Source organism: Diprion similis, chromosome 1 (genome assembly GCF_021155765.1).
Source record: "Diprion similis isolate iyDipSimi1 chromosome 1, iyDipSimi1.1, whole genome shotgun sequence".
In the NCBI taxonomy this organism is placed as follows: Eukaryota; Metazoa; Arthropoda; class Insecta; order Hymenoptera; family Diprionidae; genus Diprion; species Diprion similis.
In genome coordinates, this window is record NC_060105.1 from 9,823,235 (window position 1) to 9,840,274 (window position 17,040).

Genomic DNA, 17,040 nt, shown 5'->3' on the forward strand with positions numbered 1-17,040 from the left:
TCTTGGTTGAAACGCTGGCGGAAGTGATGCGCTTTGTTTCACCTACAGGGAATCGATTATCGGTATCGTTTTGCTGCGTGTAATTTCTTGGAAATTCGAGTTTTCGAATATTGAAACGAGGTACCGGGACAATTTTGGCACGGACTGTAACTCACTGAGTTTTTAATTTATCGTTGATGAAATTTGGATCATCAAACGTGTACCAAATCTCAAAATTTTCAAGTTGATAACTGCAAAATTGCCCCGGTTTAGCCCACGTGATTTTGGTCTGTCGAGCATTGGATGGTTTGACTTAAACTCTTCCAGATCAAGGCTTCATTGAAACAAGGACGCGAGTAAATTGGAATTAGTTTATCGTACAACCGGGTGATTTTTGCATTGATCTTTTGATAATATATTCTTGGAGCATGCTTTGGGATGTAAATACAGACGAAGAAGGTATTCCTCGCAGAGAATAGGGATCTGCTTTATTTTCCATGTGTTTGTTACACTCGATAGCTACAGTAACCGAGGGAGATGTCTCGAGAATCGTTTCACCGTACCTGTCACCGTTCACCTTGCGTTTTTATGGTATTGATTCTGGATGAAATACCGCGTATTATCATCCTTCGATTTTTCATTGAAAACGAATTAACCTAGACGAGAGTTCACCTTCGGGTCATTGTGTCCCTATCACGATGCAATAATGGTGCGTTCAAATATCGTGCTTTCGAATTTATTGTATCAAAGATCGTTGATTATTCTGTTGAAAATGATTCTCACGATATTTGAATGTTTCTTTTTTTCATTCATTCACTCAGTCGTTGATGTACGATACATTTTCACGCACAAACTACCGTCTTTTGCGAACTTAATTGTTGTTATTACCGTCTTCGTTTTACTAGATTTAGACGTGATAGCACGTCGCAGTCAGAAAACTGTCTTCAACCTTATTCATTCTGTGTTTTAAGCGACACGTAATTCACAACTAACCATTTCTCGCACGCGATATCTCGTTCGAATGAAATTGTTACTCGGTGTAAAGACAAGGTGCGGGCTAATCAGTTAATTACACGTGTAACTTCCTCATAAGACTTTAAACGTCGTCCTCGTACTTCACCCTTGAATAGTTCTTATCTACAGGGTGTCTCGTAGTTTTATTTAAATTAACGATCATTAATCACAAGGCTTTTCGTACGCTACTGAGAAAATACATCCATCAGATTAAGAATCGAGTTTTTTTATATGTTCCCTAGAGTCGTATTAAATTTCCGAAAAATTGAAAAAAAGAAATCAACTATTGTCAATTCCTTATTTTTCATTGCTCTTTCCCTTTCCTCTTTTACCTTTCGTTCATCATGTTTCACGATCAGTGCTCAAGTTTTTCAAATAAGACTGTGAATAGACGTTCGTCGAGCTTACCATGGCTGCATTCTGATCCAAAGAATCTGTCGATAAACGCGATGCCTCTTGAGAATCCATTTTCTTATTTCCTAACTAGATTCTGTATTCGTTTATTCAATTTGTCATAAGATCACTGCGATATCTTGCTGGCAATAACCTGTTACGTACAGCAGAATTCATACAATAAAAACTTTCATATAATTTTAACCATAAAAATATGTCTAACCTACGGCAACGTGTGTTTGCTGCAACAGCTTGCGAGCAAAAATTACTTCTAATCCTTGTAAAGCGGTTTGTAAATACTTCAAATGTTACAGGTGCAGCAGTTTGATCGTTCAAACAATTTCTTACGTTCTACACGTAAATTCTCAAGTATATGTAATTACATATTCATTTAATACTTCGCGTGAAGTAAGTGATATGCGTGTACCTATCTGTACAGGCATGTCCGAAGCCCTTTACTAATTTACAGTACCTCCTACCTACAGCGTGATAATAATAATAATGGCGTGCGGTTGACGTATGTATTGAATTATTTTCACGACCAGTGGAAAAGTGGAATGTATTATACAAGGTGTATAATCCGTGACACACCTCCTCTTCAGGCTACTATAATAGACTTTCATACGTGAATTCAACTTTTCTCGTATAGATCATCAAAAAATCATTTTAGATCACTTTTTGCGACGAAAGATCAGCATTTCTATCAAAGAGAGACCTTACAGATTATTTGTTTCATTAAAAAAAAAATTTCGTTGATTCTTTTCATCAAAAATATCTGATTTTCTAATATTTTGACACACTCGAAGGTCGAAATTTTCTCAATTATGTCACTTAACAAACTACTTATGATCACGTTGCTAGATAATATATGATGTGTTCAAATTTTTTTCACGTTTGTGTTAAATTTTTGCAAGCAAAATAATCGTCACTAATTCGTCACTTTTTTTTCAATTACAAAAAAAAAAACAACCAAAAAGCCTGCTATACGCAAAATATGCGTTTGGTGCACGTGCTGTGACATTCGCTAGCCATCGATCAACGGTTGAGTGAAACAACAAGTGAGTAATACAAGGTCCTCGTTAATAAACCCTTTTCCCCTCCATTTTTCCACTGCAAAGATTCTAATCAATTTTTTCTTCGTTATTAACGCTCAAATTTCGAAGAACACTCGATGTCATAAAAAATTCATACACATTCCCTGAAACGTAAAGACACGTGTACCGATACACAAGAGCCTTATGAACGGGGTGAAAGAGGCTCAGGATCGATGGTAGAACTCTTGAATTATCTTTGTATGGATTGAGACATTCGGTTCAATTCATTCGTAATATATATAAAGTGAGTCGTACACTTTATGCAATACGACTGCGCAAATCTAATTGGCAGTTAAACGAACGCGTGAAAATAGCTTCATGGTTAATTCATCCTCACGATAAACCCTTTCATGTCTCGTGCCAATAACATCATTTCTCGTCAAAACTCATTCGCCGTTTCACGTAATACGCAGATACGTATAAGTATATTAGATATAGGTATATAAATACGTCTAAATCGTAGTTAAATTCCCTAAATTGTTCGGTTTAATTATCTAATCGCATGACTTTTCTAATTGAAATACCAGCGCGTTTCACTGCTGAAATCATCGCACTTCTCCAGATTAATCAGGTGCTTTTTTATTTCTATCATACTGCCTGCAGTTTCTTCGCGTGACAAACTTTCCACTGTCTGCTTAATTTCAAAACTGCTAATCCATGTTTGTTTGACACTCTTTTATCAGTTGTCTTTCAAGGATCTCTCGTGCTGTTGCTTTTTTCTTTTTCATTTATCTAAAAGCAGGATCGAACGATTTCACATGCACCGAGCTTTTCCTCGCAAGCTTATTGCAACTTACGAGCATGATTCATTTCTTTCGTAGAAATTCTGCATATTCATCACCTCCTTAGAACGCGTTCTTGCGTGTTTCTGTAACCCGGAGCCATCAACCTCGACCGACCTTCAGACTCTTCAGGTTCTTCACACTCGTCTTATCGCAGGGACTTCGTGTCCATGGACGTGCATTTCTGTTTAATATATACCATAAGTAGCTGCAAAGACGCGAGCTCTGTATACTCATAGAATAATATATCATGTATGCAAAGTGTAGCGAAGTTGCAAACTTATTTTTAGACTGTTGTTCTAATCTGAACTTTAAATTATGAAATACAAATTGCAGCGAGTGTTGCAGACGTTAAACATCCTCTCGAATGAAAATTGCATCGATTTCTTCCTTCTCCGAAGAAAAACAAATTTTCACTCTAAGTAAACCGAATTTGTCATTTTATATCTTGCCTAAAGATCCATTTTCACGTCCGTCCAATTACTCTCTGTAATCTTTATTATCTGTTCAAACAGACCTAAAAATGGGCGAACACCGACACAAGGGTTCTTTAACCGAGATAAACAGCGTATAGGAGTGCGATTAGATCATTAACGACATCAAGTCCTTAATCACACAGGATGCAAAGGGCGTGGCTGCGATGGCGTTGAAAACTTATTCATCGTCTATCGATAGTTTATTATCGACGATTGAAAAAAAGAAATAGACCAACAATATCTTCGTTCAATAATACGAATGTATAAACGTGATCTCCTGTATCTCGAACCTTTATCCTTTCTAAACTGGGTCAACGATTCTCACATGCTAGAGACACATTTGCCCAACCTTAACAATCATCACACTGTTTCTCTACGCATTTTCACTCGATTTTTTCCTAACGCAGATCGTTGATGAACGTTCGACTCCAAGTAAAACGATCGGAGGTATCCAATTTCAATTCAATCATGTCATTATGCCTGTATATTAGGACAAAATAATGGCGTTTCGCACACTTTGGCATTTTTCCACATCCATCCTAATACCCATACACACAACTTAGGCAAATATATCTATCCGGTCAGCTTCCTACGCACGAATTAGCCCTCAGGGTAATCGAATCCTTTTTACAAATTGCGTTTCAGTGGGTCGAATAGTTGGCGACGGAAAGGGTGGATCGGGATTTCTCCGTGTAGGTGGGGCTCCACGGTGAAGGAAGAGAACAGGATGTATTGATCGAACCCCCCCTGACTCGTCTCTCTCGCTTCTCTACGCCATTGAACCCGCATTTTTTTTACCACTTTTTCTACGCACTTTTCCTAGATATAATCTCCGAAGGATTCAATGGATCGTCGATCTTTGTCCTGGCATCGTGGCAAGTTTTCGGATATTTTTTCATACGCTTTTTATATTGTTTCCGTAATGATAATAATCGTTGAATTTTCACTGAAAATGAAAAAGTAATTCTTGTACAGACTATATCGCTGGAACGAATGTATAGAGCTTGATTAAGTTCGAGCTTGTTTTACGGCTTAGGAATATTTCTTTGGAGGACAATTAGTTGGTGGTTAATCAGAGGGACAGTTTAGGAAAGAAACCCGTTTATCTGCTCGAGTCCATTGTGCTTTTTTACGTTATAACAGACTAGTGTAGGTATACTTGTGAACTGTATAACGACATTGACCGAAGGCCAAGACATTGGCCCGTGTTCAACGTTTAACGAGGTTTTGACCTTCGTGCTGGGGTACCGAAAGTGAGAACCAATCTGATATTGGATTATTATCGGTAGCCAATCGTCTTTTATACGTTATAAATTGAATTCGATTTTATTCACTTGCGCGTATGAAAGATCGATCAGTTTCTATTCCTTGCAAATTCAAACTGGATTGATTCATCGCTGATAAACCACAGTTACAGCAATTAATATATTATTAACGTGTTGCTAGTTGCAATTTAATTTTTCCTCCTAATTCATGTTCTTATCAAATTTCAATTTATATATCTATATATAATAAAGCATCAATTTTACTATAAAAAATTTGACTATACTTGTATTATAGTTATAGATCAACTCATCAATTTCAAACAGATTGGCTCACCGAATCAATTTTTCGTGAAAAATTAAACCTGAACCTTGGCACTATCGTGCACGACGTTTAAAATCAGGACGACCGTATCGTGTAGAATTTTTCGAGTCACGCCATCTCGAAAAATAGACGGCATCATTTGTTCCTTACCAAGTTCCGCAACGAGCAAAGTTATAAAATGGAACTAATAAATTTTCAATCGTTATCGTCTCGCTGTTATTGCCCGAGTTTGCGGAACGAATTGAGAACTACGGGGAGTTGGAAGGAAACCAGAAAACGTATCCTTCGTAAGATACGAGAGGCGTTTTTTAATTTCTTGCGCAAGACTTGAGACAAAACACAGTACTCTGTGAAAATTGAACTACAAGTTTTTCCTCAAATATTCTCTTTTTATCAAACTACATCAGGTCAATATCAGATCAACGAATTTACGTTTTATTAAAGTTACTTCCGCGTTTGATAATAATTTAACCATCGATCCGAATAATAGCTAGTATAAATTCCTCGAGAGAAATGACATCGGAATTGTATATTGTCCAACCGGAAAAAGCAGACAATAAACCGAAGTATCCATTAGTAACTGGATATTTTTTAGTATTCAGATCATTACAGAAACAGATCAATGCTTGAGTGTTTACTCCTTGGTTTAGAAAAATATGTTCCTCCATTTCGGTTCCTCCTCCCTTGGGAATAAAAATCGTTGGAACAAAATTCTCGAAATTATATCCAAACTTGCATCGGCGTGCTATTTTCCATATTATGCAACATTTTACTTTCACTCCGACATAATATTTGTGACACGTTCAATCGAAGAGTGGAAAAGCTCTACTTTCACAGGTTCAGGCTGTTAGACTGTTGTCACGAGGAACTGCATCTAGCTTTGCATCTATGCATCTGTCTAGCCTGCACAATGAGGTATGTCATATATCGAAATAGGCGTGTGGAACTCGATCAAGTTGGCACGAATGCCCGCTATAGCGAGGATAAAACATAGTGCATATCGGTTATCAGGCAATCCTGGCTTATCTACACTTCCTGGACACTAACCCATTTCCTCGTGGATACGCGATTCATAATTCATTTTTACATCGGCTTGTTCAACCGCTCGTAGATCTGAACTAAACGCGATTCTTTATGCTTGTGATAATTTTGGATCAAACTACCGTAGTCGAATTTTAATTGTACATTCTTGACTCTCAAAATTTTCTATCAAATAATTTCTACTCTCGGTTAGAAAAAAAAAAAAAATGTTAATCATGAAAACTTTCAAAATACTCAAGCTCCAGCGATTTTGATCTCACTCAAAATATTTTTGGGCTCATATTTCTGGTTAATAGAATTTCTCGTCACCGTTTTTTCTCTTCACCCAAAGTTTTCTTCAAACCTAAATCCTCCAAAAAATATATCCATAATTTTCTCCGAAAATGTGATAACAATTTCCAATTTTCCCAACAGTTGACTCGTCATATTTTTCCTTGTTGATTATTGTTTCGTAAAAATCGTTGTGCGTGAGGATTTCTCGACTATATATTACCGGAATAAGACAGAACGTTTCGAGGTCCTGCGAAGGGTGGACAGCGGGTGGTGCAAGCGGCGATTGGCACTGCCTGCGGTGATGGGGGGTTGAAATCGATGCAGGTGACCCGGTATAGAAATCAGTCTCCTTAAGGGGGTGCCTTAGTCGTCGATTCCGACATCTTATTTATCTCCAAATATGTAAGTCCGCGTATCTCAAAGGGGAAAAAGAGAGCTAAGCAGCCCTTTTTTCTATAGACAATTCTGACCAAAAACTAATACCAACAGATTTTCATTTGACGCAGAAATAAAAAAAATGGTATGAATTGTGATCATTCATTTATTACGATTTCGTCTAATCCGTGCAATTTTTTTATTTCCGCTTCAAATGAATGATGCATTCTTAATCTTTTTCTTCAGAATTCTGTATAGTAGATAGAATGGGGAGTTTTTGAGCCATTTTTCGCGTTTGAGATACGTCGAAATCGACCAGAGCATCCCCTTAAAGTATTTACAACCCGGGCGGAATAAACGACACGAGATTTCTGGAGGAAGGAACGACGAATCGCTACGAATTGTGAACTTGGTTCCGTTCTAGTATCTACAAGGAATATAATTTTAGTATATCATGCGCAGTCGAGTCCTGCTCGCTGCCATGTTTTACGTTGTCTATGTGTGTCTACCTGCCCATCTTCTGGCTTATAGTGTACCGACAAACCTGATTTATATATATCATGTATATAGGTGTGTGTATGTATATATATATATATATATATTATATACATTACGTGTAAACCAGGGAAAAGATTCTACGTTAAATGTCCTGTGTAAAATATTCGTTATAGTCGAAAGACACGCTTTGCACGAAAATATTTATATATATACATAATTGCTATATTTCTATGTTTATTATACATATATAAACACGTATTATAGCCACGCAGCTCACTTTTTCTTCTAGATTTTACGATTCGAAATTTTACGCCCGACGCCTACCTTCTTGCAATAATTTCTCTCAACGACGTACATTATACGTATAATATATACGATTCTGAATGTACACCCATTTTACGTGAATTCGGTTATTTTTCGGTGTACGTAACATTGTCAAATAGTCGATTTGAATTGTATCTTTATCGCACTGTCTATATAACAATCGGAATGTCATATCGTCGTTAAGATTCATTATCACGTTGGGCGGTTCTTATGCAGCAAATTTCTTTGCACTCGAAGCAAAATTTTCGTCACCGATTAAATCTATGAAACCCGTATTCGGTCCTAATACCTTTGGATAATCCTGAATTACAAAGCTGGTCAAAACAAGTGCAGAAATGTAAGAATCGAAGCATATATAAGATGATTTTTAGTAATCATATTACATTTCATAATGATTTGCTCATTAAAATAAATGAAAATGTATCCACAGTGGGTGAAATTGTCATGTTTTTAGAGCAAAAATTTTTAGCTCAGATTAAACTTTTGATGCATTTACTTTCATCGAGGAAAAGCAATAGCTGTGTTCGTTTAAATCTGAGTTAGAATTAATGTTTTTGTTTTTTTTTTTTGTTTTATCTTTCGCTGGATTTTGAAACGTTTTCAAAGTTAATTATTATTTACTTCTTATTTTAGGGTTCAGAGGCTTAACGCCGAGCATTTGAAGTGATATATAGGGATTGAATTCAAGGCAGGAGAAACAACGTCTCTGAAAAGTTTTCCACTCACTGGAAATGGCCGCGGGGCTAGCTGCGAAATTTTTCCTCGAGGTGAAATATTCATTACACAGAGATGGTGATCTGGAATTTCGGCTGTGAGACGAGAAACTGTGAGAAAATTATACGAGGATGCTTTTTGAAAATCCATTATTTCAAAAGGTGGTTTCATTGAGAAAATCCTAGTCCATGAAAAGGTTACACAACACAACAAAAACCAAAATGCATAAAAGAAATTTAGCGAATATTTGGAAATTTGAAAATTGAATTTGTTCCACTGTTCATCCTAGTCACAATTGCGGCTAATGTGTTAATCAGCTTCGGTTGATTATAATCGTGTAAGAGGTAATTACTTAGTCCCGTTTAATTAGGGTGAAATGTAAATGTCAACGAAGCTGAGCATTAGGTTTGAAGAAAGAGCATGCAAAAAAGGAAAAGCAGAAATATATTTAATTAACTAAAGCTATTTGCAGATTAGGCGCAGAGAATGGGTGTGGCTAGTCCTCACATTTCAGCCAATGCGCGTCGAGATTTTTCAACGAAATAAACCCTAATTTGTATTTAAATTTCATTGCATTTCTCTCTCGCTAATGCACTGACGACCTTCCATCATGCGACAGTTATTCAAAAGTAGATTATAATTATTATCTGGGAAATTCTAAGCCGATTTTACTAACGTTGGAGCCTCGCTACTATCGATATTGTTGAAGAATTTTCATAAGATTTTCCCAACTCCAAAATAGTACCTACCAAGAATTTTTTCAGATTTTTTTTCAGTAAATTTATATACTGCTTGTGATTTTTCAAAACCAATATGTCATATGCAGTAATTTAAAAGAGTCGAAAAAAATTCTCGAAAATCTTGTGTCAGATGTCAAAATTTTATCACAATTTTAGACTCAGAGCGAACTGACGATCGCTTCTAATCTTTTTTGAGCTTCTCGAAGAAAAATAAATTTAAAAAAAGAGAAGGAAAAGTCAGTTTACAATGGATGGTTATTAAAACATTTTCGTACGTAAAATCAGATTTTTTTTAAAAAGTTTTTCAGATTTTCCTCAAGAGATTTTTATTCATCAACTTAAAAAATTTCTCATAATTAATAAGCTCAGGAAAAAGATTAGAAGAAATTGCCGGCCAACTTTGGATCTAAGATTGAAAACTTTTATTCATAACACAAGATTTTTGAGAATATTTTCAGATTTTTTAATTACGGCATAAGCCATGTTCGTTTTCAGAAATAATAAGTAATTACTCACGACAATTTGAAAATATTCATGGTAACGTTTTAGATTCGTCAAAAAATGGCAAAAAAAAACCACTCAGCCTCGATATTTAAAAAATTTTATCTTCATAATCTAATCTTTATAAATATAATCGTTAAAATTTTCAAAGTGGGATACAGAATGTGTCCATAAAATTCGATTATCGGTGAAATATTGATACAGATTTGATTATGATCCTATTTTCATCCCACCCCAAAATGAAAAGAACGTATTTTTATCTCCTTCGCGTACTTATATCGGATTGAAAATATTGAAAAACGTGTTTTTAGCAGCCCCTGAGAACCCACCTCGAAATGGATTCAATATTTAAAAAAATCAGACCATTTGACCAAAAAAATAATCCCTAGTTTCAATTCGTAAACATCATAAATTTATTAATCTGTTGGCTCGAGGCCCAAAAATTGTTTAGTGTTCACTATAAAACATCCAAATCGTGACCAGATTCAAATATTTGCCATAAGCTGGTCGAAAGTTGGTGGATTTACGATCAGTTTATAGCCGTTTCACCTGCTCCGTTTAAAACGAACAACGAGTGCCTCTTAGAGGGGAAAATATGGTGTAGCAACGTGTCCCCTCAACTGTTGCTATACGTCGTTAATTAATTTGACCTCCTAAAACCCAGTTTATGGTTCACTTGACCCAGAACATGATAAACGTGACTGTTTTCACACTTGAAATAAATTATCACGGCATGTTTGTTTGTTTTTAAACTTCTTCTTGGGTTCAGTAAAATATCTAACCTAACATCGTCTAACCGCATGGTAAATCGTTTGAAAAATGAGCCGCTTAAAAAAGTAAGGATTTTTGAAAACTGTGATTCGCAGAATTGACCAAGTCATTCATTTTGAGCTAATCTTGGTGATTTCGTTAAGCGATGCCCGCCGCATTGTGCAACTCGAAATTAATCAAGAAGTTACGAAGTCACGTGGAAATCTATTTATGCATAGATATACATGCAAACGACGGAAGTCGAGGGGTGTAATTTGCATGTATAATGCACGGCGTACCGGAGGATCTTCGATAAAGTTTACTTTGACCTTTACGAATTTGTTAAGCAGAAATTGAATCGAGTCGTGATTATTTTTTACTATACATATATGACTATATATTATTTTTGTTTAAATATTAAAGCGAATTGCGAATTTTATTTGTTTAAAAAAGTTATAACGACGCGAAACGTGACAGATTATATTTTTATTCTCATTCGGTGTTAATCCTCATGATGCGACATAAGGATTATAATTTTTATAAAAATGATTCAACTGTTTTTCAGCTTAAAAAATAAAGAATTCTTCTCTGTTTCACTTAATTTTCGAAATAATAACCCATTAAAAAATGTTCGTAACTTATATAAGTAACATTTGTGTGTAAGAATAAGAAAATTTGTTGAATAACTCCCGTACAAAATAAAAATTGTAATATATTTCAGCTACATGTTAGATTTTTCAAGGAAATATGAACGAGTTCCGATAATTTTTCATAAATTTTTCTAACGTCTTAGCAAGATTGTGAGATAAATAATCCTCATTTGTAGTTATTGTTTTTATGTTAAAATACTCGAACGATATTTGTCGCAGATTTATATGTTCGTTATACGATTAATATTGAATGTGCAAATTTTACGAGTGAATATTTCTTCTCTATTTGTTTATAGCGTTGTTATCGTTACAATGCTTGTTGAAATCGTGTCATTCGCGTCAACTTCTATCTTTTCAATAAAAGTGATATTAAGCAAACGATGTTTTCGTTCAGATATCGATATTCAAGGATCAAATTGTCGCCAAAAAAATATATATATAAAACCTCCAGAAAACTTCTATTGATACCTACGACGATTCCAGTTTCAAACTTTTCCTTTACTTCGATCGCGGATTTGACTCGAATCCGCCAGGCGATTTAAAAAGTCCGATCAATCCGTACCTTGATTTAAGAACAGAACACGGAGCTCGAGCCAAATGAAATATGCAATAGATTTATGCCAATGTCTGGCCAATATCTATTATATTGGCGCGTTAGAGTTGAACTGGATCTCGGCGTCATTGAATGACTGAATTGCAAAATTTGTCGCTGAAAAACAACCGTCTAACCTCAGAGTTGTGTGTAGAATTTTTTGTTTATTTTTATGTATTCACTTTCTATATCCAAGTCAACGAAATTCCTGTCACATCCTCGTAGTTGTAGTAAAAATATGACGTCATCAAACTTCACTTTTTCAAATTGATTTGAGTCAATTGAATTGAATTCAATCCACAAATTGTATGAGAGACCTGGCAAATATATATATATTTTTTTTTGTTCGTATCAGCTGTTTTATTTGTTCATTTAGTTTTGCGAAAGGTATAAAACTGTCCTGTTGGTTTATGGATATAAGCTTTCGTTTTCAAGGTCTAGTTTTGCACTATTTACGGTGCAGGCGCATGCGAATACATTCGAGTGATTTTCTAGTGTGCAAAATTGAATTGCAGATGCGACTCGTCGCTGGGTACTTAGAGCTACGTGTGATTAAACTTGATATGCGAATTGTTTTTCTACAAACTTGACGTACCCACACTGTAAGCTACGATTAGGTGAAAACTGACCGTCCTCGTGTGATTCGATAAAAAAATTTGAGTTCGGCCCAAAATTAAAGCTGCAAAAAATTGACCCAGGATCTATTAAATGAAAATAAATGATCGCTAGTTAAGTATATTGAATGAAATATCGAGAAAATGAAAAATTAGTATCGAGTTAACGCTCAAAAATTTTTTTCTTCAATAAGTATAATTTTTTCCGACGTAACTTCGTAGTGCAAAAATCGCAAAACGAATAGTTATGCGATTAATTGATGGTAAAATAAAAAAAAGATCATTTTTAAAGCTGTATTGAAACAGAAGAAAAACATTCGGTTTGGGAAACTCGTTTTCGATTTCGCGATTGTAATTGTATACCTATATATAGCTATAATAGCGATCGATTTTCGGCACGCAACAAGCAACGGAAAACATAAAAGCAAAGAAAATCCGAGATAACGGAGTCTGTTGGATAATCGAGGAGGAGAATAAAAAACTTCTTCAAGTGCCTGCGATCGACAATAAAAAAATATGAAGAAACAGGAAAAAAAAAAAAACATGGAGAACTGTTTTTTCTTCGCTGCATGGTAAATAATAAAAAAAATGGCACTCACTGCCTTATTTAATTCTCTACTTTAATTTTATCTACGTTATCTGGGACATTCCGCACCCTGAATACGAAACGGTTACGTCATTCTCAAAATTAACTTGATTAATTGAAAGTCCGATTGCGTTCAAGCTTACTTGCACACATTGGAAAGAAATTTATCGATACACCCGTCTTCGTCCGACGGATGAGGATGAATTAACCGAGCCAAATAGTGCGTGAGATCACGGTTACACCGTAATAGTCGCGTTTCCGGTTCTTCAAATCTATACCTATAATCATCCGTCACGGAAACACCCGTCAAAATTCGTTATCGAACGAGCAGCTAGTAACTGGGGCAACAAAATTCACCAATATTCACACATAAATAAGAAAAAAACGTAACGAGTTTCCACCGAATTTAATGCGCTAAACGGAGTAAGTTGGAATTTTTTTTTTCTCTCTATTTTTTCCAAAATTTCTATCAACCGAAATTCTGACATAAACTGCTATAGACTATATTTCGTGTCCGCTTTACTTCAATCTTTAACACTGTCCGATTTTTGAATTTCTGAATCGATCGCAGCAGTCCTTATTTATTTTTTTTTCTTTTTATTCTTTACGAATTTTGACTTCACCGTTTTTGAGGGTGTAGAATGTGCTTCGGAATGATCGGGTGGTTCGCGGATCCGGTTCTCCTCGACGAGGTGTTTTACCTACTCGTGACTGACTTCGGTCAGGGTGGAAAGAACTCGGCTCTTCTTACCTTGGTGCACTGGTTAGTCCGTCAACGGGGGTGTCTAGACTGGCGACTGATTCCGGTGCGCTACCCTCGCGATTACTTCCACAGTCTCCGTCACTCCGTCCGTCTTTCCGTTCGTTCCGCTCATTCCGTTCGTTCCGTTCGTTTGCTCGTCCTCTCGCTCTGCTCCTGCGCGTCTCGTACAACCCAACCCGACCCAAACTACTCAATACCCCATGCCAAGGTACCTGCCATGCAGCTAGGGTGCTTTCTGGCTATTCCGCGGATGGGAAAAACTGGCAGAATAATCGAAAAGACTAGTCCTAGGATCTAGCGGGATACTCACACCAAAATCGGGGAAACCTTACTGAGGAAATTTTTATTTCTTTTGGTTCCTGGAATTTTCTATTTGGATGGTTGGAAAAACTGGCAGGAAAATTTCAAGGACTAGTCCTAGAATCTAGCAGGATGCATACTTCAAAATCTGGGAAGCTGTACTAATTAGAATTTAATTTCCGGATTCCAGAATTTTCTATTTGACTGTTGGGAAAAACTGGCAGGAAAATTTTGAGGACTAGTCCCAGAATCTAGCAGGATGCTTACTTCAAAATCTGGGAAGCTGTACTGAGAAGAATTTAATTTGTTCAAGTTTGCAGAATTCTCTATTTGACTGTTGGGAAAAACTGGCAGGAAAATTTTGAGGACTAGTCCCAGAATCTAGCAAGATGCTTACTTCAAAATCTGGGAAGCTGTACTAAGAAGAATTTAATTTGTTCAAGTTTCCAGAATTCTCTATTTGACTGTTGGGAAAAACTAGCAGGAAAATTTTGAGGACTAGTCCCAGAATCTAGCAAGATGCTTACTTCAAAATCTGGGAAGCTGTACTAAGAAGAATTTAATTTGTTCAAGTTTCCAGAATTCTCTATTTGACTGTTGGGAAAAACTAGCAGGAAAATTTTGAGGACTAGTCCCAGAATCTAGCAAGATGCTTACTTCAAAATCTGGGAAGCTGTACTAAGAAGAATTTAATTTGTTCAAGTTTCCAGAATTCTCTATTTGACTGTTGGGAAAAACTAGCAGGAAAATTTTGAGGACTAGTCCCAGAATCTAGCAAGATGCTTACTTCAAAATCTGGGAAGCTGTACTAAGAAGAATTTAATTTGTTCAAGTTTCCAGAATTCTCTATTTGACTGTTGGGAAAAACTAGCAGGAAAATTTTGAGGACTAGTCCCAGAATCTAGCAAGATGCTTACTTCAAAATCTGGGAAGCTGTACTAAGAAGAATTTAATTTGTTCAAGTTTCCAGAATTCTCTATTTGACTGTTGGGAAAAACTAGCAGGAAAATTTTGAGGACTAGTCCCAGAATCTAGCAAGATGCTTACTTCAAAATCTGGGAAGCTGTACTAAGAAGAATTTAATTTGTTCAAGTTTCCAGAATTCTCTATTTGACTGTTGGGAAAAACTAGCAGGAAAATTTTGAGGGCTAGTCCCAGAATCTAGCAAGATGCTTACTTCAAAATCTGGGAAGCTGTACTAAGAAGAATTTAATTTGTTCAAGTTTCCAGAATTCTCTATTTGACTGTTGGGAAAAACTAGCAGGAAAATTTTGAGGACTAGTCCCAGAATCTAGCAGGATGCTTACTTCAAAATCTGGGAAGCTGTACTAAGAAGAATTTAATTCTTTCGAGCTTCTTTTCTTATTGTACATTTTTCGAAAGTAAAATGAAGATCTTAAGATGAAAAAAGCAAACGACGCGCAGATCGGCCGTCAAGTTCTGTTCAATGGCTGCCGTTAACGTGATAACATGCACTGATTGATCATCAACTTGCACTAATTGGCAACGACATGATTTACGTTCAGATATCACGCCTCCGTATATCAGGCGACTTTTTTCGGAGATGAGCTGCTATTCGTCCTGAGAAGGAATATATCAGCAGCCCGGAGATAAAATGAAGATACTTTTTCAACTTCCGGTCCTTTTTCTGCGATATTTTTTACTTACTTTCACTGGGAATGTAAAATGAGATTGAAATTATTAACTTCAATGTAACCAGGCATAAATAATTATCATCTTGCAATATTTTGGAATTGTTGAGTTTCTAAAACATAATTATATATAACAACAATTCTTTTTCAGTGGCGCAGAGGTTGTTTGTAGAATTTTTGCAACAGGTTTTAACTGTAAATATTGATATTATAGGCTTTGTTAGGCTTGATAAATACACTCTCGATGTAGATTAAAAAAAATTTTTTTATTAATTTTAATCACTTTTTGTGCACGAAAATCGTAGTTGATAATCAGTCTGAAAAAAATATAGGTCTACGGTGTTAATGATTTCTCGGAAATGGTTAACCTGAAACCAAAAACCGAACGGTTTTAGATTCAGCATTAACGGCCGTGGAATGAATCATACTTTTTTTGAAATTTTGATCTTAACTATATTTTTTTTGCAAAAAAGGGTAAAAAAAAGCGGTCTCTTTCAACTGTTTCGAAAAATGGCTGGCATTTCGTTAATTTTGCAAGTATCAAAAACCGTATGATTCATTTCAAGGTCATTTTTTGGTTTCAGGTTAACCATCTCCGAGAAATCATCAACACTGCAGATCTCCCTTTTTTCAGACTGATTTTCAACGAAGATTTTCGCGTATAAAAAGTGATTAAAAACAATAAAAAATTTTTTTAATGTAATCCAAGAGTGTATTTATCAAGCCTAACAAAGCCTATATCAATATTTAAAGTTAAAACTTATGAAAGAAAACCTTTTACAAACCCCTTAAACAAACTTCCTCCGTTACTTTATTTGCTTCCTTATTTCTTGAGACACGTTTCATCCCTTTCACCCTCCAACTACTCCAATAAAACTCAAAGAATATTCCAAGATTTTATTGATCATGTTTAAATCTGAGTAATATAATTCATATATGAATTCTCCCTTTATACGGTAAAAAAAGTTTATTTTTCTCGACAGAAAATGCACAGCGGAAATTTCAGTCACATGCTTCAATTCCAATCACACCCCGAGCCCCGCCACCATCCGTTACCTCAGGGAGAAATCACACCCTTCGCAAGTTCAAGGGATTCTAATACCACGATAACTGATCGCTATAATCCAATAACCAGACTGTGAAAGAAACTGACGAATATTTCCTTGGACACGTGTCTTCCTACATAAACTTGAGGCCAATTAAATTCTCGTCGGTACGTTAAACTCTTTCGATAAACTACCTCGAAACTATTAAAAAGATATATCCTCCGGAATTTGTATCCTATAATTATGGTTCTTCTCACGTTTTGGAAAATATCAGTTTGAATTTGAAAGAAGTGATT